This window comes from Moschus berezovskii, chromosome 20 (assembly GCF_049115385.1).
Source record: "Moschus berezovskii isolate FMDL1 chromosome 20, NW_MosBer_1.0, whole genome shotgun sequence".
Classification (NCBI taxonomy): Eukaryota; Metazoa; Chordata; class Mammalia; order Artiodactyla; family Moschidae; genus Moschus; species Moschus berezovskii.
The window spans coordinates 50,879,109-50,906,760 of NC_142479.1; the positions used below are offsets into that span (position 1 = coordinate 50,879,109).

A 27,652-nucleotide genomic window follows, 5' to 3' on the forward strand; every position below is an offset into this window, starting at 1 on the left:
GCGGAGGGATATTCGGCCGGACCTCTCCGCGGCGGCACCGCGCTCCATGTCGATTGGTTGCCGCCGTGGCCACGCGGAATCCCCAATTGGCCAGGCGGTCAGCGTTGAAGGGCCGCCCTGCGCCCATTTGCCCGCTGGTTTCAAGGCCCAGGGTTGGCTGGGCGGGCAGCAGGATGGGGCTCGCGGATTGGCCGAGAGGAGACATTGGGGTGAGGCCGGCTAGAGCCGACTACTGATTGGATTGGCCTGCTAAAGGCCTTGAGCTCGGGCCGGCTGGGCGCTGGGAGGAGGATGGACCGAAGGTAAGACTCCGGACCCGCGTGATTGGCTGGGATACTAGACGTTGATAGGATAGGGCACCAGACAAAACTGGGGAGAGGAGGTCGGGGTCGGGGCCGCGGAAAGGCGGGAGTCGACCCACCGCTTTAGAAGCCTGGCGCGGGGCACGACGGGACGCCCCCGGGAAGAGGCGGAGCCGTGTCCAGGCTGCGGTTGAGAAAGCGGCGTCACTCCGAGGGGCGTGTTGAGGGTTTCGCGGGCTCGAGCGGGGGAGGGGGGACCGTTAAATCGCTGCACCGCGCCCACAGGAAGCTGCTTTAATGGCTAGGCCTACTTGGTACCAGGCTCTCTGCTGGGAAGGACCTTGAAGACCGTGCGGTTCAACTTCCAATTTGCTGATGTGGAAACTGAAGCCCAGAGAGGGTATGCAACTTGTCCAAGGTTACTCAGCTGATTAGTGGCCTGATTGGGACTTTATTCGAGCACTCCCCACTGTCCTATTCTTACAGGCCACTCCAAGGAGGTGAATGCTGATGTAGTCCTTTTAGACCTACTTCTAGATTGAGGCCTGTGCTGTTACAAGGTCAAACTTAACGTGGGTTGGATATTGGGATTCCTCCTAGATCCGCATCCATAGCTATCAGGTACTTGAAGGAATAGAAATATTTCATCCTGCGAAGGTGCTCCTATTGTAAAGTTCTGGTTCCGTGAACCAGAAAGAATGTGTGTGCAGGCATAAAGTTCTTAGCTGTTTTTAGTTACAGCCCTGAAAGAAACTAATGAAAACTTTTCCTTAGCAAAATGTACATAAAGAAAAGGTGCGTACAGTTTCTTGACTTCTTATACATTGGTATTGAGGCTCTGGGTGAAGAATTTCCTGAATTGTTATATTTGCACCATATTGGCCTAGGGTTAATTGGATGTAGCTAGCTTAAAGAGCTCTTTGCCATATAACTTGAGCCTGTGGGATAATTACCCCTACTGTAGCCCTACTGGGAAAACCTAAGAGCAACACCATCCTTGCTGAGAAGTTCCAGCCAAGAGTTACGACGTTTCCTGCTAGCCTAGCGGTTAGAATTAAGTGCTTTCCCTTCCACGGCCTGAGTTCAATCCCTGGTTAGGAGAACTGGACACTCACAGGCGGTGCAGGGCAGCCAAGAATCAGGAAAAATAGCCTGCTACCTTCAACCAAGGTCCGTCTAGTCAAGGCAATGGTTTTTCCCGTGGTCATGTATGGATGTGAGAGTTGGACTGTGAAGAAGGCTGAACGCCGAAGAATCGATGCTTTTGAACTGTGGTGTTGGAGAAGACTCTTGAGAGTCCCTTATACTGCAAGGAGATCCAACCAGTCCATTCTAGAGGAGATCAATCCTGGATGTTCATTGGAGGGACTGATGCTAAAGCTGAAACTGCAATACTTTGGCCACCTCATACGACGAGTTGACTCACTGGAAAAGACTCTGATGCTGGGAAAGGTTGGGGGCGGGAGGAGAAGGGGACGACGGAGAATGAGATGGCTGGATGGCATCACCGACTCTGTGGACATGAGTTTGAGTGAACTCCGCGAGTTGGTGATGGACAGGGAGGCCTGGCGTGCTGTGATTCATGGGGTTGCGGAGAGTCGGACACGACTGAGCGACTGAACTGACTGACTGACTGACCTTTAACCCTTAAGAACGAAGAGAGGTCTTTCTCTGCCGGAAATAACGCATTTCTGAAACTGGAAGTATGGGGACACCTTCCTTACCCATCCTGTGATTAATTTCTGATGATTTAGCAGTCCTAATCTCAGCCTTTTGCTTCATCTATCAGCTGATGCAGAACTGTGCTGTGTGTGTAACTTTATTAGGAATCAATGAAGGTTAAGTGAGATGACATCTATGAAAACCTTTGAATTGTCTTTATGAAGATTACCCATATTACAAATGATCCACAGTTCTGTTCCACCAACTGTTTCCTGGCTTTTTACCAGTTTGCCCCACTGCTCAGCATCAGTCATGATTCATGATAATACCAGTGAGGGCAAATGGATTTTCAAGTAGCTGGAATAAAATGCTAAGAAGATAAATGTTTTGTAGCAAAGTTCCAGTCAAACATAAGACCCTTAAGGTAACCAGCTGATTTTTTTGTTGAACTGAGACAGGTGCTGTGTAGTCCCTGTCAAAAGCACTCAACACTATCATGCATTCAGCAGATTTACTGAGGCACTTAACACTCACTGAGTTCATGAACCAACTCTGCCACTTCTTAGCTTGTGTGATTTACTTTGCTTATATGTAAAATGGGGCTAATAATTGTACCTGCCTCATAGAGCTTGTGGGAGGTCTTAGTGGGTTGGTAAGTCCTAGGATCACTGCCGGCGTATTATATATGTTATATATACATTCAGTTCAGTTCAGTCGCTTAGTCGTGTCCGACTTTTTGCGACCCCATGAATCACAGCACGCCAGGCCTCCCTGTCCATCACCAACTCCCGGAGTTCACTCAAACTCATGTCCATCGAGTTGGTGATGCCATCCAGCCATCTCATTCTCTGTCGTCCCCGTCTCCTCCTGCCCCCAATCCCTCCCAGCATTAGAGTCCTTTCCAGTGAGTCAACTCGTCACATGAGGTGGCCAAAGTATTGGAGTTTCAGCTTTAGCATCAGTCCTTCCAATGAACACCCAGGATTGATCTATTATTTATTTAGCGTGTATTTTGTAGTAAGCAAGTGGTTCTTGGTCCTTGGCCTGTTAGGAAAGGCCTGTTAATTTAATCAATTAATCTCACAAATGTAAAGTTGTAAAAGTGAGAGATCAAATAATGACCCAGCCAGGAGGCTCAAGGAAGGAAAGTTTACCTGAGAAAGGGAAGAGAGTTACTCAGATGAAGAGGGGAGGAACATTGTGCAAAGACCCTGTAGTGGGAGGGAGCTTGGGGATTATAAAGAACTGCAAGAAGGCCAGTATGCCCAAAACATAGGGAACAAGGGATGGCAATAAAGCTAGTGTGCAGAGTAGGGGAAAGACCATCTGAGACCCTTGAATGCCATGCAGATGCTTTTGTCTATATCCTAAGACCAAAGGCAGCTACTCAAAGGTTTTAAAAAGGTTGGTGATTGTAATGTAGAAGAGCAGATGCATGGAAACCGATTAGAAGGCCATTGTAATAATCCTGATACAAGACGTTACTTGTAAAATGGAGAAGGGTAGAAGTAATAGTGGAAATAGAAATGGTACTGAACTTGGAAACTGATTGAAGATTTCTGGGTGGTGATGCCACATGCAGTATTAACCAAGTAGGAGGAATTGGCAGCCATGCGGTTTAGTAGAGAGGTACACAGGCGCTTCAGGTTGTATCGAGCTCTGAATGGAGTACATGGGTTTTAATAGGCTGTTCTCTATAACTTTTTGAATATCAGGAATATTCATGTCCAATAAACAAATTCTGAAATTAAAGAGAGAAACTGGATTTCAGTCTTACTCTTCCACTTCCTGCTGTCTGATCCTGAACAAGTTACTTAATTCCTTAGACCTGTGAAATGGGAGACTCTGGTACACCACTGGGTGGACTGAGCATGAATGGGAGCTGTGAAGTGCTCGGTGCAAGTATCTCATTCTGGAATATGTTCACCAACATGTGTTAAACAAGTGAGTTGGTGAATGGATGAGATCAGATGGCACTCCAAGCTGTCTCCCACTAACCCATAGAGCTTATATGTGAGGCGACTGGCTGTGAGGGGAGAAGCTGTCAGACTGTGACCTGATGCCTTTTCCTCCTAAGCAAAGCTGGGGGCATATGCATCATATCCTTTCGGCCCCTGAGAAGTGACTCTCTAGCTTTGTTAAAGGCACTTTATAACATCTAATACTTCACTCTCTTTTCCAGTGTTATCCACAGTAGCACCCATGTGTACCATTGGGCCAATCAAGGCAGCCATATCTCTTTGTCCTCCAGAAGTGCTGTCTGTCCTAGGCCTGTGCCTGCTTGGAGTTCCCTCCTCGTCTCTCCCAGTCCTCAAGTCATGCACAAGTTTGTGTCTTTGATCATTTATTCAAGTACATGAGTTTATTAGATGTACCCCCACCTCTCAGGTTATTTCAGGTGTAACATGGGGATGTGATGAAGTCCATAAGGTGCAAACCAGATATGGTCGTGGAGCTAAAATATCAGAGGAGGAGGAGAGTTTATTTCTGGCTTATGAGAATACTTAGTAGACAAAGGGTCTTTGAACTGAACCTTGAAGGATTGGAGAACTTTGTAAATAGAGAGATTGCAATGAAGCCTTCTCTGATAGTGCACATTTATATCTTCACTTATTAACTGTGATCTTGGAAATGCTTATTTGATGCCTCTGTGTCTCAGTTTTCTTATCTGTAAAATGGGGATAATAGTTTTAGCCAGGGTTGGCTTATGGGTATGAGACCTGTACAGCCATACATGTGCCTAAAAATGTTGGCCCCTCACTATGGTTTAATGCTCTGCTGTCACCGTGTTGAAATTCTTAATAATTTTTTAATGAGGGACCCAGCAGATTGTGTCCTGATCTTGCTTTATAGGATTATTGCAAAGTCCCAAGAAGTTTAATACTTGTGAATTTCTTAGAACAGTGAAGTCTTGGCATATGATGAGGTTTCAGTAAACGTTAGCTGTAATGTTACTATTATCCTCTGAACTCTTGTAACAATATAGCTCACAGTGTACCTTATAATTTTTTAGCATATAAATAACCAACAGAGGGCTTCCCTGGTGGTCCAGTGGCTAAGAATCTGCCTTGCAGTGCAGAGGACGCTGGTTTGATCCCTGGTTCAGGAGGATCCCACATACTGAGGGGCAGCTAAGCTGGTATGCCACAGCTACCAAGCCTAGGCTCTGGAGTACTCCAGCCACAACCGCTGAAGCCCATGTGCATAGAACCTGTGCTTCTCAACAGACAAGAGAAGCCATCGGATTGAGAAACCTGCATACTGCAACTGGAGAGTAGCCCCCACTCACCACGACTTGAGAAAAGCCTGTGCATGGCAATGAAGACCAAGCACAGCCATAAATGTAAATATTTTAAAAAGTAAATAATCAGCAGGGATTTTCTGGGGGGGAGACGGGGGGTGGAATCTTCCCTGATCTGGGATCAAACCTGTGCCCTCTGCAGTAGAACTGTGGAGTCTTCACTACTGGACCACCAGGGGACTCCAACAACCAACAGATATTTTCCAGTGCCTGTTCTGTAACGGTACTGGATGGGTCACAGAGATGAACAGGACAGTATTTCCTCCACTAGTTGATAGAATAAAGCATGTATGTTAAGCATACCTAGTTAGTAATAAGTAATATGTCATATGATGAGTATAGAAATTTTTTAAAATAGACTTTTGGGTTCCACCTTCAGAGAATCTTATTAGTAGCTCTGGTATGGGACTTAAGAATCAGTTCCCCAGGTGATATTTTTTTGGGGGGAGTGTGAGGGAAACTGTGTTGGGTCTTCCTTGTGGCATGCAGGCTTTTCTGTAATTGTGGCATTTGGGGGCTTTTCTCTAGATACGGCATGCAGGTTTATCACCCACAGCATGTGGATCTTGCTTCCCCACTCACGATCAAACCTGTGTCCCCTACATTAGAAGATGGTTTCTTAACCATTAGACCATCAGAGAAGACCTTCCCCAGGTGCTTTTAATGAACAGTCAAGTTTTGAACCATGGTCATTAACACCAAGGAGGTGATGGTGGAGTAAAGGCAAAAAGCTTGGCATTGGAGTTGGTCAGGCTGAGGTTCAGATTCTACCATCTACTAGTTTTGTTACTTTGCATAGTTACTTAGCTTCTCAGTTTCCTCATTTGTATACATTAAAAACATTACTTTAAAGATGAAGTTTTAGGGACTTCCTTGGTGGTCCAGTGGCTAAGACTGTGAGCACTGGGAGCTCAGAGTCTAGTGCAAGGAGCTATTAATAGATTCCACATGCCACAACTAAGTTCACATGCGGAAACTAAAGATCCTGCATGCCCAGTGCAGCCAAATAAATATTTTTAAAGAAATAAAGATTAAATTTTTAAATGGTTGAAAAATCTGAGCACATAGTGGACACTTAATTATTTGCTTTTTTCTCTAGAAGTGGGGAGACGGTATCCCAGGAAGAAGCAGTCACAGAGGACTTCCTGGAGGAGAGGATAATCCACCCCCGTAAAAGCAGTATAGTTTTGATGGGGAGAAAGTGTGATTACAATAGCCGAAGTATTAGGTGAATATTAGAGGAATGCTAAGTCACAAAATAATTGATGGGATTTAGTGACTGATTAAATAAATAAAGAGAAGAGAGAATGCAAGGTGAATCTTCAGTCTTCAGCCTTAAGTATTTTTGAGAGTAGTCACTTTAAAAACAAGATCCTATATGGGAGCCAAGTTGGTGCAGGAAGGTGGGGTAGAGGGTGGGGGAGGGGTCATGTATCCAGTTTCAGAAACATTTAGTCTTTAAAAGGTCATAAGGGGACAACCAAGGGAAACTACATCTCTCTTTCTCTCTTTCTTTCTCTCGTGGGCACACACACACACACACCTGGGCCCGTGATGTTGGAAGCGCAAAGTCCTAACCTCTGGGCTGCCAGGGAATTCCCAGAGACTGTACATTCTTGATTGGGATCTGGGAGAAAGGCTGGTGCTTGGGAAATAGTTAGAAATCAGTAGATCAGAAACAATCATCGAGCTCCCAAGAATAAATTATGTTTTGAAGGACATAGGAAACAAAAGCAATAAAGAGATTTGGGGACTAGAAATGGTGTTAAAAACTAGTGGGCACTAAATGTGAGAGGGAGAAGAGAAGGAACAGCAGAAGTAGAAAAAGAAGTGGGGAGGGGAGTGTCCATAGCTGTGGCGGTCTGAATGTCTCCTCTAAAGGACGCCCAGACACTAATCCCTGGAGCCCAAGAAAATGTTACTTTACCTGCTAGGAGGTACTTTGCAGCTGTGGTTAATTGCAGTGGAAACTGGATTGTCTTAGTGGACCCACTGTAATCACAGAATCCTTAGAAGAAGGAGATAGGAGGATGAGCTCAGAAAAGATGTGATGACAGAGGTAAAGGCCTGAGTGATGCGGGGCCATGAGCCAGGGAATGTCAGCAGCCTCTGAAAGCTGGAGGAGGCAAGGAACAGATTCTCCCTGGAGCTTCCCAAAAGAAAACAGTTCTTTTTTTTAAAAGTCTTTATTGAATGTGTTACAGTATTGCTTTTATTTTACCTTTTGGCTTTTTGACTGCTAGGGTTGTGGGATCTTAGGTCCCCCCCACTCGCACTGTCAGGTGAAATTTTAATCACTCTGGTACCAACAAAGCTCCAGGAACACAAATCTGCTGACTCATTTAACCTTCTTTCAGAACTGGAAGAGAATAAATTTGTGTTGCTGTAAGCCACTACGGAGAAGGCAATGGCAAGCCACTCCAGTACTCTTGCCTAGAAAATCCCATGGATGGAGGAGCCTGGTAGGCTGCAGTCCGTGGGGTCGCTAGGGGTCGGACACGACTGAGCGACTTCACTTTCACTTTTCACTTTCACACATTGGAGAAGGAAATGGCAACCCACTCCAGTGTTCTTGCCTGGAGAATCCCAGGGAAGGGGGAGCCTGTTGGGCTTCCGTCTATTGGGGCACACAGAGTCAGATACGACTGAAGTGACTTAGCAGCAGCAAGCCACTAAGTTTGTAATTTGTTACAGCAGTGATAGGAAATTAATGCAGGGGTTAACAACTGAAAACAACCTGAATTCCTAACAGTGATAGATTGGCTAAATAAGTTACAATACATTACTGTGGTGGACTGTTGTAATTGTTCAGTTCAGTTCAGTTCAGTCACTCAGTCATGTCCGACTCTCCGCGACCCCATGAATGACAGCTAGCCATTAAAAATGATGCCACTAAAGATCATCTAATAATATGGGCAATGTTCATAATAGATTGCCAAGTACAGAAAGCAAGTAAAAATATTGTAGGTATTTATGTAAGAAATTCATCAAGAGGTACACTTAAAAGAGTTACACATTTTTTGCACTGAATGTAGGCATGGTATACCTCAGTAAAAAAGTTTTGCAGATATTATATAGATGTAGCTGTTTTGTTCCAAGAAGAGAAGTATATTAAACCTGTATTAAACCAGTGATTCTGAATAGGAAAAAGACTGAGAATGTATAAACCATATGTTAATAATGGCTACCTCTGGGTGGTAGATTACAGATGATTTTTATATTCATTTTTTATTTCTGTGAATTCAGTTTTTCTTCAGTGAGCACCTATTACTTTTGTGATCAAAAATTAGTTTTTAAAAATGAAGGAAAATGGGTAGGGGGAAAGTCTGAAGAAAGATTTGTATGCTCAAGGGAAGGGCCCTGGAGCACCTGGCACAACCAAGCCACTATCAACAATTTTCTGCAAATAGGTGATTTTTTAAGAAATTGTATCCTCTCCACCCCTGACAGAAAGGGATTCAATCCTGGGGATGTAGAAGGAAGAAGAAAAAAGGCAAGAATGTAGAGGTAAAAGCTTCCTGGATCCTGAGCTAGGGCCTCCGAGAGATGGGAGGGAAGTAGAGCAGACTGTCTAGCCTTGCCCCTGCCCTCTCCTGTATTGACCAGAGAGCGAGCCTGGAGACAGACCACACACCCTCAGCTGCTTTCTCCTTTCATTTTCAGTCCTCCATTATTTCCTTCCTATTTTTTTTTAAACTGTATTATTGTATGGCTGTGCTGGGACTTTCTCTAGCTGCAGTGAGCAGAGGTTACTCTTCATTGCGGTGCATGGGCTTCCCATTGTGGTGGCTTCTCTTGTTGCAGAGTATAGGCTCTGTGTGCGTGGGTTTCAATAGTTGCGGTTCCCAGGCTCTAGAGTGCAGGCTCAATAGTTGTGGCGCACAGGCGTAGTTGCCCGGCAGCCTGTGGGATCTTCCCAGGCCAGGGGTCTCCTGCATTGGCAGGCAATTCTTTACCACTGAGCCACTAGGGGAGGCTCCTTTGTTCTTTTCCTAGTTATCAAAATAACATGCTTCTCGCTGGAGAAATTTGAAAAGGCATGAAGAGTTAAGCAGAAATCACCTGTAATCCCAAATTATAATACCAGTGAAACGTTGGTGTATTTCTCAACATAGTTCAATTTTAAATGAAAATCAAAGTATTACTATGTAACATTTTTGTAAACCCTGCTCCTCCCCCCAAAAAAGTACTTTTGAGAATTTTTAATTGCTTGATCTCATTGTCAGATTGTGTTAAAAAGTAGTATATGAACTAAACATATTTGAACTGACTCCAATTGGGTTTTCATGCTGGGAGTGCAGATGGAGAGGTAAGTAAAGGCTTTAAACGTTGACTTAAGCTTTTTAAAAACTGTACCAATAAAATAAGGTAAAAATTGAAAATCACTGAGTATGCCCAGTGTATCACAAACCCTGAGGCTCACTGAGGCTGCTGCTTCTGGCCAGGTGTTACAGGGAATCCTGTATTCTGGGCCAGCACTCTTCTAATGTTCTGTTCTTTTTTTCTTTATTTAGTTGAGTACATACTCAATTTTGATTATATGCTTCGTTGTTTTAAGAAAAGGCGAGCTGTCTTGTGTGTCTCCTTTATTCTTACAGGTTTCTGACACCAGATGTTTGGGAGTCTCCCTGCAACACCCCACCTCCCCCAGCAATTCTCTCACAGTGAGGGTCAATTTAACTAAATGCTGATGCTGTCTACCTGGAGATAGAGTCAGCTCCCTCAGGTTAAGGGTGCAGTACTTCCCAGGTGGCACAGTGATAAAGAACCCACCTGCCAGTACAGGAGATGCAGGAGACATGGGTTCAATTGCCTGGTCAGGAAAATCCCCTGGCGTAGGAATGGCAACCCACTCCAGTATTCATGGGCAGAGTGGGAAATTCTGTGGACAGAGGAGCCTGGCAGGCTACAGTCCATGGGGTCACAGAGTCAGACACGACAGCACAACACAGCAACTCACGAGATCACCTCCCACGTCAAATGTCAGTCATAAGTAGTAGGCCCCCAGGTTACCCACAGCTTCTGACTTGGCTACAAATCTGAGACTTCCATGACCCCTCCTTGGGATCTCTAAATTTGCTAGAGTGACAGAACTTAGGGCAACACTTATATTTACCAGTGCATTAAAGGATATGATAAAGGATACAGATGGGGCTTCCCTGGTGGTTCACAGGTTCAATCCCTGATCCTGGAAGATCCCACATGCTGCAGAAGATCCTGCATCCTAACATCTCACCCAAGCCTGTGCGCAGCAACTGTTGAGCCTGTGATCTAGAGTGTGGGAACCGCAACTCTGTTGCAAACCTGTGGTCTGCAACAAGAGAAGCCCTCCACCACACCTAGAGTAGCCCCCACTCTCTGCAAACTAGAGAAAAGCCCATGCAACAACAAAGACCCAGCACAGCCAAAAGTAAATAAAATTATTTTTTTAGGAACTTCCCTGGTGGTCCAGTGGCTAAGACTCCATGCTTCCAACGCAGGGCCCAGGTTCTACCCTGCATCAGGGAACTAGATCCACATGCCACAGCTAACACCCAGTGCAGCGAAATAATATAAAAATTTTTAAGTTTTTTTTTTTAAGGATACAGTGAAGAGATACATACACAGGGGGAGGTCTGGGAGGGTCTGCACACAGGAGCTGCTGTTAGGGTGCATCAGGTGTTCACTCCAGGTATTCACTCATCTGGAACCTCCCAAACCCCTTACTAATAGGGGCTTCCTCATGTAGACCGTGCTGCCCTGATAGCTCAGTTGGTAAAGAATCCACCTGCAATCCAGGAGACCCTGATTCTATTCCTGGGTCAGGAAGATCCGCTGGAGAAAGGATAAGCTACCCACTCCAGTATTCTGGCCTGGAGAGTTCCATGGACTGTATAGTCCATGGAATTGCAAAGAATCGTACATGACTGAGCAACTTTCATGTAGACATGATCAACTGTTTACTCCATTTCCATCCCCTCTCCCCTATTTAGAGAAGTTGAAGGTAAGAGACAGGGCTGAAAATTCCGAGCTTCTAATTATGTTTTGGTCTTTCTGGTGACCAGTTGCCATCCAGGAGCCCACCCGGAACAAAAATGCTCCCAATGTAAGCACTTCAGATTTACAAGGGTTTTCAGGATCCCCGCATCAGGGATGGAGTATATCTTTTGTCCCCTATTAGGTTATAACTAAAGGTTTATCAACCTTGGAGCCATTAATATTTTGGACCAAATAATTCTTTGTTGTGGGGGTGCTGTTTTGTGCACTGCAGGATCTTTTAGCTAACTTACCAGTATTGCACCCCCCTCCCCAACCCTGACCATCAGGTATCTCTCCAGGGCTTCCCTGGTGACTCAATGGTAAAGAATCCACCTGTCAGTGCAGGGGACCTGGGTTTGATCCTGGTCCTGGAGGATCCCACATGCCACGGGATGGACAACTGGGTGCATGAGCCACAGTTACTGAGCCAGCACTGTAGAGCCCATGAGCAGCAACTGCTGAACCCAAGCTCCACAACACAATAATGAGAAGCCCAAGCACTGCAACCAGAGTAGCCCCCACTTGCCGCAACTGGAGAAGATGCAGCAACAAAGACAGCACAACCATAAATCTTGAAATGTTTGCAGACCTTGCTAATTGTCCCCTGGTAGCAAAAATTGCTCTCCTACCCCTGCAGTTGTGAACCATTGCTCCTTGATGTCTAATAAATGCCTATATTCCATATAGTAAGTTTTTTTGTCCAAACAGTATCATTGCCTCATGAGAGTAATAGCTAATCTTTATAAAGCCTTTGCTCTTTGTACTATTCTAAGATTATTACATATATTAACTCATTTAATCTTCAGAACAACCCTGTGAGGTAGGAACTATTATTATGCCCTTTTTACAGTCAAGAAACCAAGACTCGAAAGTAGGTTAATTGTTCAAGGTCACCCACCTGCAAAGTAACATCTGGGATTTGCCTACCCAGTGCAGCTGCAGATTCTGGACTCGAACCATTTTGCTATCTACTGCTTTTAAATACAAAAGAAACTAACTTAAAAAAAAAAAAAGGCCAAGCATTCTGCCTGCAGAATTTGCATAGGTGAACACAAGCTAAAAATAAAGTTCCTATTTTGCCTCTTTCACAAAACATAGCAAAGCATTTTGCCATGTTGCTAAAATCTGATAAACTGAATGGCTGCATCATATTCTGTCAGGAAGATAGACAGTAACATGACCAGTCCTTTCTTATTGGGCATTGTGGTCTTTGCTGATACTTCATTTGAAGCGTTATAGTCAATTTTTAAAGTATAACCTGCAAGCAATAAAGTGCATCCATTTTAAGGGTACGGTTTGAAAAGTTCTGACAAGTGTTACAACCAGCACAAGATACAGGGCATTTTCATCACCTTTGTTCCTCTCTAGTGGTGTGATGAAGCTGACTAGTACCCTAGTACCAGCTCAGGAGAACCCATTTTATGTGCATCTCTTCTCAGGTCTACACGTTAGTAGCTCAAAAGTGGCCATGGTGGGAATATTTACACCACAGAAATTGGTAGAGTACCACAAATCAGGACTTTAAAAACCTTTTTAGAACCAGTTTGCCTGGTTCTAAATTGTGCCTCTTTGCAGTCAACTCCGGAGAAGGCAATGGCAAGCCACTCCAGTACTATTGCCTGGAAAATCCCATGGATGGAGGAGCCTGGTAGGCTGCAGTCCGTGGGGTCGCTGGGGGTCGGACACGACTGAGCGACTTCACTTTCACTTTTCACTTTCACACATTGGAGAAGGAAATGGCAACCCACTCCAGTGTTCTTGCCTGGAGAATCCCAGGGACGGGGGAGCCTGGTGGGCTTCTGTCTATGGGGTCACACAGAGTCAGACACGACTGAAGTGACTTGGCAGCGGCAGCAGTCAACTCTCCCATCTTCAACGACAGTCTGTTTTCTGGCATCTTTTGCATTTTTATAGATTTCTTTAAATGAAATCAGGCAGCATGTACTCTTATGCCTGCCTTCTTTTGCTCAGCTTTTTTCTTATTTTTGAGATTCATCAGCATTGTGGCACATGGCAACAGTTCACTCCTTTTTATTGTGTTCCATTGTATGGACAGAGAACTTGGCCAGAAACTCTGTTGTGGTTTCCACAAGAAACAGCAGGTGAGACCGGGTAACACAGGCTTAGGATTGGCTAGTTTAATGATTGCAGTGGACCTTAGGGCATAGGAACTGTCTTTTGTTGTCTGGTATCTGGCCCTGGGGTGATTAGGACAAAGGAATAGTGACTTTAATTGTGAGCTTGATAAATTAGGTGGTTTGGAATAAGGGTTTTGGATTGGTTGGTGGTTTTATAAAAGGTGCACTGACAGGAGAATGACTTACTGTCTCTTAAGAATTGGTTAGCATTCAGAGGGGCAGTCTGTCCTAGGCTGGAAAGGCCCCAAGGTGTCAAAGCATCAGACAGAGAAAGACGTAAAACCATGATTAATACACCTTCTTGTAAGGTGTATTATCTGAACTAAGGGATGCTAAGCATAGCTGAAACACAACTACATAGCATATAGTGAAACCTGGCCCCTTAGTCACACTTGGCCCTAAGATTCTCCTAACCAGACTAATACTCTCCAGTATATTGGAGGATCTTTTGGGGAAATGGATCATCTCATGAAGAAATACCTGCAGATACTGCATTCGTCTCCTGTTGTTCAGTCACTCAGTCATGTCCGACTCTGCGACCCCATGGACTGCAGCAGCTGGGCTTCCCTGTCCTTCACCATCTCCTGGAGCTTGCTCAAACTCATGACCATTGAGTCGGTGATGCCATCCAGCCATCTCATCCTCTGATGTTCCCTTCTCCTCCTGCCTTCAGTGCTCCACCTTCCAGCTCTCACATCCATACATGACTACAGGAAAAATTATAGCTCTGACTGTACGGGCCTTTGTAGGCAAAGTAATGTCTCTGCTTTTTAATACACTGTCTAGGTTTGTCATTGCTTTTCTTCCAAGGAGCAAACATCTTTTAATTTCACGACTGCAGTCACCGTCCACAGTGATTTTGGAACCCAAGAAAATAAAGTCTGTCACTTTTTCCATTGTTTCCCCATCTATTTGCTATGAAGTGATGGAACTAGATACCATGATCGTAGTTTTTTGAATGTTGAGTTTTAAGCCAGCTTTTTCACTGTCCTGTTTCACCTTCATTAGAAGGCTCTCTTAATTCCTCTTCACTTTCTGCCTTTAGGCTGGTGTCATCTGCATATCTGAGGTTATTGATAATTTTCTCACAAAAATCTTGATTCCAGCTTGTGCTTTAGTCTCCTGAGGGTGCTATAACAAAATCTTGGTAGCTTAAAACCAAAGAAATTTATTCTGTCTCAGTTCTGGAAGTCAGAAGTCCAAAATCAATCACTTGTTATTGGGTTTAGGGCCCACTCACAGTATCCAAGGTGGTCTTATCTTAAAATCCTTAATTGCAAAGACTTTTTTCTAAATGAAGTCACATTTACAGATTATGGGGATTAGGATGTGGATATGTCTTTTGGGGAACCACTGTTCAACCACTCTAAGAGCTGAGAGTCCAAAGTGAAAGTCAGCTCACTGCAGTAAGGTCCAGCAACTGAGAAGCCCTGTCTCATGAACACACACAGAGTGTCCAGAAAGTTTTAGTGCCTCAGTTGGAAATGTGAATGGATGTCGAGGATCACTAGATAGTTGGAAGAAAGTCTAACATGAAAGACAAAGACCTAACAAATAAGTACAAAGGAACTTGGAGAATGTAGAAACAGCACAGAGACCAGAACAAAACAATATAACTTAAAAGATGGTAAATGTTCTCAGATATGGAGATATTGTTACATCTATGAAATAAAAACAGATGGGTATAAAAAAATTAGGGAATAAAACATCTTAAAAATTTGATAACCGATAACTGCAATCAAGGAGTTACAGGACTTTCATGGTGGTCCAGTGGCTAAGACTCTGTGCTCCCAGTGTAGGGGGCTGAGGTTCAACTTCTAGTCAGGACAGTAGATCCCACATGCAGTAGTTAAGATCCCACCTGCTGAAACTGAGACCTGGGGCTAATAAATAAATACTAAAAAAAAGAACCAAAACCCACAAAGGGTTAGAAGATAAAATTGAGAAAATATCCTTTTAAAAAAAAAAAAGCTGGGTGAAACAACTGACAAGGGATTAATCTCCAAAATGTATAAGCAGGTCATGCAACTCAATACCAGAAAAACAAACAACCCAATCAAAAAGTGGATAGAAGACCTAAACAGACATTTCTCCAAAGAAGACATACAGATGGCTAATAAACACATGAAAAGATGCTCAACATCATTATTAGAGAAATGCAAATCAAAACTATAATTAGGTATCATGTCACATTGGTGATAATGGCCATCATCAAAAAACCTACAAACAATGGCTTTTGGCTCGGAGGAAATATTACTTAGCTAAAAAAAGGAATGCATTTGAGTTGGTTCTGATGAGGTGGACAGACTTAGAGCCTGTTATACAAAGTGAAGTAAGAGAAAAACAAATATATTAGCATATATGGAATTTAGAAAGATAGTGCTGGTAAACCTTTTTGCAGGGCAGCAATGACATGGTGGGGAAGAAGAGGGTGGGACGAATGGAGAGAGTAGCATGGGAACATAGGCATTATGATATGTAAAACAGCTAGCTAGTGGGCATTTGCTGTGTGACTCAGGGAGCTCAAACCAGTGCTCTGTGATAAGCTAGAGGACTGGGATGGGGTGGGAGGGAAGTTCAAGTGGGAAGGGACATATACCTGTGGTTGATTCATGTTGATGTATGGCAGAAACAATATTGTAAAGGACTTACCCTTATATTAAAAATAAATACAAAAAAAAGCTGGGGAATTCCCTGGCAGTCCAGTAGTTAGGACACTTTACTTTCACTACCGAGGGCTGGAGTTCGATCCCTTGTTGGGGAACTTAAGATCCTACAAGCTGCACAGTGTGACCAAAGGAAAAATAAAAAGCTGGAAAATGGGCATGAAAAGATTTTTTAAAACTGGAAATATCCCGGAGGGGTTAACATTCATCTTAGGAGTTGCAGAGAAATAGAACAGATGTGTGAAAAGTGGAGGGAAAGCAATCATCAAAGGGATAATTCAAGAAATCAAATTGGGACTTTGCTAAGAGTCCAGTGGTTAAGAATCCACCTTCCAATGCAGAGGGCGTGGGTTCCATCCCTGATCGGGGAACAAAGATTCCACATGCCATGGGGCAGCTAACCCTGAGTGCCGCAACTACAGAGCCCATGTTTCCTGGAGCCCATGCGCCACAACTAAGGCCTGACACAGCTGAAAAAGGAAAATTTTTAAAAGTCAAAGCAGGGCTGAGTGAACTATAACTCCAGATGAGAAGCCCACTGAGTGCCCAGCATCAGTCAGTTCATTCAGTCCTGTCCGACTCTGCGATCCTATGGACTGCCCCCTGCCAGGCTTCCTTGTCCATCACCATCTCCCAGAGTTTGCTCAAACTCATGTCCATTGAGCCAGTGATGCCATCCAGCCATCTCATCCTCTGTTGTCCCCTTCTTCTCCTGCCCTCAATCTTTCCCGGCACCAGGGTCTTTTCCAGTGAGTCGTCTCTTTTTATCAGGTAGCCAAAGCATTGGAGCTTCAGCTTTAGCATCAATCCTTCCAGTGAATATTCAGGGTTGATTTCTTTTAGGATTGACTGGTTTGATCTCCTTGCAGTCCAAAGGACTTTAAAGAGTCCTCTCCACCACAGTTTGAAGGCATCAGTTCTTTGGCACTCAGCCTTTTTTATTGTCCAGCTCTTACATCTGTACATGACTACTGGAAAAATCATAGCTTTGACTAGACGGACCTTTGTGAGCAAAGTGATGTCAACAGTGGATGGAAAAGAGATCAGATATTTCAGCTTGTTGAGTAAATAGAGAAAGGTTACTACAAACTTCTGAGGGAAAAAGCAATTAACATTCAAAGAAACAGCTGTCAGAATGGTACCATGCTTCCCATCAGGCATTGTGGAAGACAGCAGAGGAATGCTTTCGAATTATTTATGACCTATAACTTAATGAATTAGTCAAATTGTTAATTCAGTAATGTAAGCATATTTTTAGACGTGTGGAATCTTTAAAAAATTTTACTTCCTACCTATGTACCCCTTCTCAGGAAATGACTGGAGGATGTGGTATGCCAAAATGAGACAATAAGTCAAGAAACAAGAGGACAGATGATCCTGAAAACAGGATATTCAACAGAGGTGAGAAATGAAGACAGTTCTCACAATAATGATGAAAGGAAATCCCAGGGTGACATAACCTGGCTGCAGGCCTTCCAGAGTAATCAGTCAGCACTGGGGCAGGAGGACAGAAGGCTCCAGAAGGGATGTCTCCAAGAAATCAGACGAAATTAACATAGGAAATATCTACACTTTTGGTGATGGTAGAAAAAAATTCATTATAGGGACCTGGAAATCTAAGTGCGCACCCCCCAGTGGGTTTTTTTTTTTTTTTATTAATGATTAACTCCAGGAAAAAATTATTTTTAAAAACTGAACACCAAAGCTTAATCACAATAGACTGGCTTGGCTGTGGATAATGTTTATGGAGATGTAATTGTGTCACTGGAAAAGACTCTGATGCTGGGAAAGGTTGGGGGCGGGAGGAGAAGGGGACGACGGAGAATGAGATGGCTGGATGGCATCACCGACTCTGTGGACATGAGTTTGAGTGAACTCCGGGAGTTGGTGATGGACAGGGAGGCCTGGCGTGCTGTGATTCATGGGGTCGCGGAGAGTCGGACACGACTGAGCGACTGAACTGAACTGAACTGAATTGTGTCAACAAAGTTTCGAGGCTGGTCTCCATAACCCACACGCTTCAGGCTTTCTTCCTTGTAGACTGTGGTCCAGCCAGTAGGAGTGCTCTTTGTTCCAGCTGTCTGGGGCTTCTTTTGTTTAAATGGGAATCAAGTTGATTAAATGCAATTAATAAATCAGTACATTAATAAACTAATTAAAGAATTAAAATATCAGTTAAAAAAATGTGTCTAAGCAAAAGCTATGGACGAAAGTATACACGGACACATTTTTTTTTTTCTTTTTACACTAAACACCTGGAAAAGATTATCTAGATTTAAACTTGTGCTCTAACTTGAGACTGTTGATTTACCCAAACAACGGGTCATAGTGTATGTCCAACCTTCATCCCATTAGTAGGGAATTACGTTGTGTATATTTGAATCTGTTATATGTTAGACTGACCTGTGACACATGGTAGATTTTTTTCTAGTTCTGTTTTAATTTTTTCCACTAGACTGTGAGCAGTTTGAGGGCAGGCTCTTGTTCTTTCCTCTGTAAGGTTCTGGCAATTAATACAGACCTTGTTGTTTTTTTTTAAACCTACGATTAAATCACCACAGAGACCACGGTTTGAGTTGATGAGCACATCTATTCGCAGAGCATTCGGTTGTCCACCCTGCATTGTCGCATCTGTCTGCCCCACACCGAGGCTGGTGTTTGTATTATTCTCTCTTCTCCCCTCTCATATTTTGGAAGAGGACCTGAGTTCCAGAGAGTGCCTTCCTGAAGGTCACAGAAGTCAGTGTTGAACCCCTAGCAGAACTCAGATCTCTAATGATGCATTAAAAAAACACTTCAAAAAAATAGTTTAAAAAATTTACCGTCAACCATTTTTAAGTGTATAGTTCAGTAGTGTTAAGTGTAGTCACATGGTTGTGGGATATGGCTCTAGAACTTACTCATCTTGCAAAACTGAAATTCTATATCCATTGAACAACTCTCTTACTTTCCCCTCACTCATCCCTGCCCCTGGCAACCACCAGTTCACTTTGTGTCTCTATGAATTTGAGCACTCTAGATACCTTCTGAAAGGGAGTCACACAGTGTATGTCTCTTTGTGATTGGCTCATCTCACTTAGCATATGTCCTCGAGGTTCATCCATTTCCTCCCTTGAGGCCAAACAATATTATGTTGTATGTAGCACATTTTATTTATCCATTCATCCATCAGTGGACACCTGGGTGCTTCCATCTCTTAGCTATTGTAAGTAATGCTGCTATGAGCATGGGTGTATATATATCTCTTTGACATCTTGCTTTTAGTTCTTTTGGATATATCCTGGAAGTGGGATTCCAGTAAGACATTTTAAAAATTCTCCATCTCATTACAAAAATGATTTGAGGACTTCCCTGGTGGTCCAGTGAGTGGTTAATCCACCTGAAAATGCAGGGGACCATGGGTTCAATCTCTGGTCCAGGAAGATCCCACATGCCTTGGCAAAATTAAGCCTGCGGGCCACTACTACTGAGCCCAAGCTCTAGAGTCCATGCTCTGCAACAAGAGAAGCCACTGCAGTGCCCATGTACTGCAACCAGAGAAAGCCCACATGCATCGGTGAAGACCTAGCACAGTCAAAACTAAATACATGAATGAATGAACAAATAACATTTTTAAAAAGTGATTTGAGGCCATTGTCTCGGCACCTTCTTAAGTATATATATATTTTAAAGAAAGGTTCTGAATTTTGAATGAGTGAAAAAAGGGCCAGAATGAAGGAACAGAGGAGACAACAGAAAGGAGTGGCCGATCAGAAGTCTGGCGGGATGAAGTTTCTTATCTCTACTCTTGGGAAGGAGCTGCAAATAATTAAGACCCACCAGCGGTAGACTGGAGTGGCCACTGGAGTGGCCCAGGCGTTTTTTTCTTATCTACACAAAGATCTCCAAAACATTCTCAAAGCTGCATCCAAACAGAATAAGCCCTATGCTTATGAAAGAGTCACAAAGGAGGGGTTCCATATTCATGATGCCTGGTGTGTATGGGGGTAGGTATACAAACTCGTATTCTGGAACTGTCATGGGACCTTCATAAAAGATCTAGTCAGAGTAGGGACAGTAGCAGTGTGTGTTGGTCAGAAGACTCTGCTCATCTCCAGAGACTGATGTCAGATCTGATTTTTCAAGAAAAGCTGGATACAACTGAAACAACACTGTAAATCAAATATATTCCAATAAAATTTTTTTAAAAAGGGAAAAGCTAGAAATCTGAACTTTCAAGTGCAATTTGACTTTTAAAAACTGGTGTTAAGATTTTCAAAAAGTTTTAAAGACATTCTGAATGTCAAAGACAAAAATGCAAGTTTGCAACCTCTGGTATGTAGTCGTGTGGAGCATTGATGATATTGACCTCTGGGGAAGAATTAGGTCTGGTTTGGTTGACCAGATCAAATGCTACACTTGGAGAAACTGCCCTTCTATCGTTGGAGATAGAACTTAATGTGCCGCAGGCAGAGAAGTGGCCTGAAATGAACCATTAAGTTCTCCTGGTGGCATATCTGTGCCGGCCAGATAGGAGAGGAGAGCTCCCAGTTTTGCATCGTTTCTGTGATACTCAGTTGTGAACCATTGTAAAAGTAAAACGGCACAGAATTGGAAAGGTGTCAAAGTTTTCCTAAAATGTAATGCAGGCGCTAACTGGGATAATTATCTTCCCACGAAGAGCTCAGAAGAGTGTCATGTTTTGGGAACAGTGACAGCTTCCACAAAAGCTGACCCAGGAAGGAGATGCTGGGTCCAAGCTCTGGCTGGAAGAAATGAAGAGGAAAGAATGTGTCAGCTGTTCTGCTCTGGTGGGTTTGAGAAGGAGGCAGAAAACTGATCTTTTCTGCAAGTGGTGTTGGGGAGTCAGTGTGGAGTTGAGAAACACACATGGCCATAAATGGTGTGATCCTGCTCCAAAGAGCTGAGCTAACGCCTGGGCTTCATGAACCTCACACTGCAAGTTTCAACTAAAATAAACTTCTGACCTTTCTGACAGTTCCCTTGAATAAGTCAGAGTTTTATACTTTATAGACTATTTCAGGGACTTCCCTGGCTGTCCTGTCGTCAAGACTCTGCGATTTCACTGTGGAGGGGCACAAGTTCGAGCTAAGATCCTGCAAGTTGCACAGCATGGCTGGGGAGGTGGGGTGGAAATGACTGCCTCATGTTCCCACTTAGAAGATTTGTACTATTACTTCTATTACTTGAGAAAGCAGCCCTGCTTATTATTACTACTAATGATATTGCAATGTTAGTACATTCCTATCATGCTTTGTAACTTACAAAGCCCTTTCACTTGCATTTTTCTCATCTTGTTTCCTGGTAACTGAGATTATTATTTCTCACTTTACGATAAGGAAACTGATGGTTTCCCATTGTCCTTTAGCTAAAGTTTAGAATCTTCAACGTGGCCTACGTCCCACCCTAGCCTGGGCCTTCCCCACCTCTCCAGAGCCTCTTTCACCACCTTCCCAGGAACTCTCTTTGTTCTAGCTAGTCTGGATTTCTTTTGGTTCTTTGAATAGGTCAGGTTCTCTCCAGCCATAGGCCTGGCATTGCGTGTGCTGTTTCTTCCATCTAGAACACTTCCCTGTCCTCTTTGCCCAGCTAGCATTTTTCGATTCTCAGTTTAACAAACATTTCTTCATGGGAGTCTTTCCTAAACATTGAGGCTATGTGGAACTTGCCAGTAACATCCTTTGTACCACCCAGCACTTCCCATTGCAAAGACTCATCACACCTCAGATTACTCATTCAGGACTTCCTTGGTGGCTCAGTGGTGAAGAATCCACCTGCCAGTGCAAGAGACGTGGGTTCAATCCCTGATCCAAGATCCCACATGCTGTGGGGCAACTAAGCCCTGTGTGCCACAACTACTAAGCTCGTGGTCTAGAGCATGCAAGCCCCAACTACTGAGTCCACCTGCCACAGCTGCTGAAGCCCACTCGCCTAGAGCCTGTGCTCCGCAACAGAAGAAGCCACTGCAGCATGAAGCCCATGCACTGCAGTTAGAGAAGAAGACCCTGCTTGCTGCAACTAGAGAAAGCCCACATAGCAGCGAAGACCTGTGCAGCCAAAAATAAAAGTACAAATTATTCATTCAGTAGCTCTTGTTCCTGCTCTGTGCCTCGTATAATATACTTTTACTCTGAAAGCTTTTGTAACAAGTCTGCTGTCTGGATTCCATGGCCATGGAACTAATGCATCAGAACCTTGTCTTCTAGTCCAGTGCTGTGGGGCTTCTTCTTATATTTCAATAATCAAGGTCCTTTGTGACCAAAAGGCGCACCTCCTGCATCAAATAGCAGGTGGTGAGGTTAGAGCACAGCGCCACTGTATTCTTTGTTAATGACAGGAAAGACTGGTGCTGTCCTCACCTCTTCGGCTGCCTCTGTGACGCCCCTGTACCAGTGACCACCTTTGCCCAGCACCTTTTTGAGATATTCAGGGGTGGATCATAGGTGACAGGGACATTGAAAGCTACTCAGACTACTCGTGTCTCAGGTCTTGCCTTGGTTTGATGCACACAGGTGGGTCATTTAGAGTTGTGTGGCACATTTGTTTTCCATGTTGGAAGCAGTGAGGTATATACCAAATTAGTGGTACAAGCACAGGAGTGGAAGTAACACAGTGGCCCAAGCTGGCGAGGCAGGCATCAAGCAGGTAAGCAGGGGCCTGTGGGAGGAACTCATGGCCTTATTTCAACAGTTTCAGCAAGCTGACCTCCCTGTGGGTTTTCAAGCCAGCCATCTCTCTCCTTAGCACTGTCTTCGTGAAATCTGTCACCTTGTACCTTCCTCAGTCCAGTTCATGGTAATCAAAATTTTTGGCTAGATAGCCAGGCAGTGGTGTATAAGGTTGCAAATGTTAGTTCCAAATATAGAGCAGTTCACACTGCCAGTGAGGAAAGAACATTGAGTGAATTCATGACATGAACCACTTAAACTAACCGAACACAAGAGCTTAAAGCCACATTCTTCAAATACGTACACTCCACAGAACTGGCACTTGGCGTCAGGCCGTCAGGCTGGAAACCATTCGTGAACCAAAGAATCTAAACAAGGAAGATATTCTCAAGGTATGCATTTGCCAATTGTTTCTTTGTTCTCCAGTCATCTGGTGGTGAGCTCCATAACTTAGCTTGACATCAGGGGTTGCAGGTGTAAGCCTGGCACACTTAGATGCATAAGGCAAAGACTGAACCTTTGTGGCACTGGTTAAAAGGGGGAACAGGCAAAGAAGGCACAGCCTGTCTTCGTACTAAAAATAATTAGATGCCTAGTGTATAAAAACACAGCTGGAAGAATATGCCCCAAACTTATCTGGCAAGCATGATTGTCTTCGGGAAGTGGATTTATAAGAAGGGATAGTCGTTCTCTAGGATGTTTTTTTTTTCCTTTCAAAATTTGGAAAATGGATATGTATTACATTTGTGAACAGAATTAAAATTTTAAGGGGATACAGTGTTAGATGAATAGCAAATTGTTACAATGAGGTTGGTAAAAGCATGTGTGCATGCAAAGTCACTTCAGTCCTGTCCGATTCTTTGTGACCCCATTGTAACTCATCAGGCCATTGGATTCTCCATTGGATTCTCCAGGCAAGAATTCTGGAGTGGACTGCCATGCCCTCGTCCAGGGGATCATCCCTACCCATGGGTCAAACCTGCGCCTCTATATCTCTTGAAATGACAGGCAGGTTCTTTACCACTAGCACCACCTGGGAGGCCCAAAGAAGAGCATAGACTATCTAATTATTCTCTACCATACACAAAACATACACTTGCACATACTAGATGTAGAACAGGGTGCTCAAATAGAACTTTCTTCGGCTATGGATATGATCTATATCTGTACTGCCCAATATGGCAGCCACTAGCCTTGGGTGGCTACTGAGCGCTTGCATGTGAAACTTCCTTTAAACTGAAATAGCTGCATATGGGAAACTTAAATAGCTGCATATGGCTGGTGGCTACTGTATTTGGACACACAGGTCTAGAATTTTCCATTCATAGGGAGCAAAGTGTCAGCAGAGGCAGGGAAAGACCAGCTTTGGTAGCCAAGAGATCTTCTATAAGATATGCTGTTTGTCCAGTGGAGAGAGAGTCTGTCTGTTTCAAGGATGACACGAGAGGAGGCGCTTCTTTACACTTGTAAAGGCCACGGCATTAACTTCATCCTTCTACACCCTTCACGTGCTCCACTGATAGAAGAGGCCACTGACCTATTAGTAAAGCAGTAATCATCTCACCCATCCTCATTCATGTCAAATATTTTAAATGTTTTGTATTCTTTTTCTTATAAACTGTTTCTCTCCACCTGTCCTCCACTATCTTGTATCCTGTGTTGTCTTGAGATTTCTCCTATTAAATCATCAGCCATTCAGTGTACTGTTTTCAATTTCTTTAAAAGTCTAATAAGCATGAAGAAGAGTATATCCATAAGGTTAGTATACATAATCCAAGGTAATCAACACCTTAATGAATCAGACTGGGTTAAGATTGCAGTGTAATGTATACTTGTACAGTTTGTCAAATTTATGATAAGGGTTAAGGCTGTTTGGAGGTGAGAGGAGGTAGATGTCACAAAGGACCATATTGGTATGATCAGCCAAACTATGGCAAGACTTTTTTCCCTTCTTGGTTTTCATTTTAATTGGTGTATAGCAGATCTACTGTCAGCTGGTGGCAGCTTCCTGAGAAAGCACAAGTTAGATAGTAAGCTATGTTCCTTCTCTGTTGCTAATTCCACCCCAGCATTGGACCAGGAGCTCAGGAGTGAAAGCTACAGCTGCCGGATGTCAGCAACGAAATCAGAGAAGCAGAGTTCTCTTTGGTCACCAGATGTGAAGAGCCGACTCATTGGAAAAGACCCTGATGCTGGGAAAGACTGAGGGCAGGATTAAGAGTTAACAGAATGAGATGGTTGGATGGCATCACCGACTCAAGGACAAGTTCGATCAAACTCAGGGGGATGGCAGAGGACAGGGAACCCTGGCATGCTGCAGTCGATGGGGTCAAAGAGTCGGACACGACTTAGCGACTGAACAACAAGAGTTATCTACAAGTGGCAGTGAAACCCAATCAACTTTCCTTCCGGACACTACCATTTATCACAAAGTTAACCATCAAACCGTTAGAAGAACCAATCCTCTGACTTGGTTTCCTAGGCAAAGTAGTTATTTGGCCCATGTGTCTCATTAATATCAGGGTCCCCTGTCTCACTCTTGCATCTGAAACCAAACACCTTGACTACTTCACTTGTACTAGGATTGTTCTAAGAAGGCAGGTCAATTTGGGGTGGGTATTTTGCATTACCACAAAAGATGCATGCTAAGTCATGCACTCTTTGCTACCCTACTCCATGGACTGTAGTCCGCCAGGCTCCTATATCCATGGAATTTCCCTGGCAAGAATACTGGTGTAGGTGGCCTATCCCTTCTCCAGGGGAACTTCCTGAATCAAACCCAAGTCTCCTGCATTGGCAGGTGGATTCTTTACCACTGAGCCACCTGGTGTAAGCCCACAGAAGACAGAATCTTACTAAAAACAACTCCGAGATCTTAAAACTAGTATCTAGTAATAGCAGATTAAATTCTCATCAGCTGATTTATCATTCAGTCAAATATGACACTGTAAGTATAGAGTCAACATTATATTACCAAAAGCTTTTTATTTTCTTGCTGAGAAAAAAATCACTAGCCCTACAAATGTGGCTCCAAGTCCAGGATTCATTTGGATAACAGAGTTGAAAGACTTGATTTAAAGCTATAAAACCCCTCATACTCCCCAAATTGCACACTACAGAGATACATTCTTTATAAAGGGGTTCCTTACTTCCTAAATAGGGAAAGGAGGACTTCTCTGGTGGCTCAGACGGTAAAGCGTCTTGCTTACAATGCGGGAGACCTGGGTTCGATCCCTGGGTCGGGAAGATCCTCTGGAGAAGGAAATGGCAACCCATTCCAGTACTCTTGCCTGGAAAATCCCATGGACAGAGGAACATGGTGGGCTGCAGTCCACGGGGTTGCAGAGTCAGACATGACTGAGCAACTTCACTTTCACTTTACTTCCTAAAACTCATTCTTAGAGAATGCCAGATTCATCCACTGCTGCCCACTGTCCCAAAAGCCTCTACTGCTTCCCATGAATATAAAATAACATTCTCTATAAGAAACTAACACATTTGTCTTTCTTCCCAACCTTCTCATTTCTAAAAATTTTAACGAAGGATTATTACAGAAAAGGGGTTTCCCTGATTATCTCCATTGGTAAAGAATCTGCCTGCAATGCAGGAGACCCCGGTTCGAGTCCTGGATCAGGAATATCTGCTGGAGAAGGGATAGGCTACCCACTCCTGTATTCTTAGGTTTCCCTTGTGGCTCAGCTGGTAAAGAATCTGCCTGCAATGTGGGAGACCTGGGTTCGATCCCTGGGTTGGGAAGATCCCCTGGAGAAGGAAAAGGCTACCCACTCCAGTATTCTGGCCTTGAGAATTCCATGGACTACAAGCCATGGGGTCGCAAAGAGTCAGACATGACTGAGCAACTTTCACAAAAATTAGGGAAAAGGGGGATCATTAAGTATCTTTAAAGCTATTGCTTGTATCCATTGTGACTGCATGATCTTCTAATTGTGGAAACCTAACCATCAGCTGGAAGAACACAGGTTCGTGCAGTCTGGCAAGCTCGAGTTGACCACCAGGACTGAGAGTTATTGGCTGTTTACCTAATTTTTCTGAGCCTGCTTTCTCATCTGTAAAATGAGTATATTACCTAGGATAGGGAGCTGTTTGGAAGACAAACAAAAACTAAAACATCTGACAGGGAATTCCTTTGCAGTCCAGTGGTTAGGACTCCATGCTTTCACTGCCGAGGGCATCGGTTCAATCCCTGGTTGGGAAACTAAGATTCCACAAGCCTCACGGCACAGCCACATAAAACAAAATATCTGACATGGAAAAGGCTGGATTAAGACCTTTAGACACCCAAAGCATCAAGACTGTGGTGCCCAAATCAATCACGATATTAGTGGAAAACAGAGAATACACTCAAACTGGGTAATTTGAGGAAGGTTTAATAAAGGGACTGTTCACAAAGACATGGGCAGAGTTCAGGAGCTAGTAAATGAGTGGTCCTTTCTATTCCTAGATCCAAAGGGGCAGAGAGAAGGAGCTGGATGCTAAAGAGGGCTGCTTGTTAGGAGTCACAGTCTTTGGTAGAGGAACACAGACAACCTATGTGACCTGGTGACTTAGAAGCCACGGAAATAAATACCCAGGCTTCGAAATATCCATTCCTCAGCCTTTTGATCTTCTGAGAGTGTTACTAATTGGATCAACACAACCTGAAGTCAGAGGGCAAAGGAACCTGTTGATGCAGTCCACAGGGGTCAAGACCTGGGACACAAAACAGGATGAGAAGCAGTAAAGAGGAATGCAGCCAGCACCATCTCCTCCCCAACATGATTCAAACCACTGAAGCATTATATACACACAACTTGCATGTGTGCTAAAACTGAGACAACTTCTTTCCAGCATTTGATTGTGAGTTCTTTCATTAAAACAACTTCTTTCAGTCTGTTTG

At 43.8% G+C, this 27,652-nt stretch overlaps 1 long non-coding RNA gene across 2 annotated transcripts; it reads left to right on the top strand.

Annotated features, from left to right (window-relative positions):
• Positions 1–309: 309 nt before the first annotated feature.
• LOC129544325 (uncharacterized) lies at positions 310–27,646 on the top strand. Of its 2 annotated transcripts, XR_008683435.2 has the most exons (3): positions 310–702; positions 17,398–17,488; positions 24,825–27,646. It is a non-coding gene; the product is annotated as an uncharacterized LOC129544325 (long non-coding RNA). The 2 variants fall into 2 exon arrangements; XR_008683434.2 differs by lacking the exon at positions 310–702 and having other exon boundaries at positions 16,010–17,488.
• The last annotated feature ends 6 nt before the right edge of the window (positions 27,647–27,652 follow it).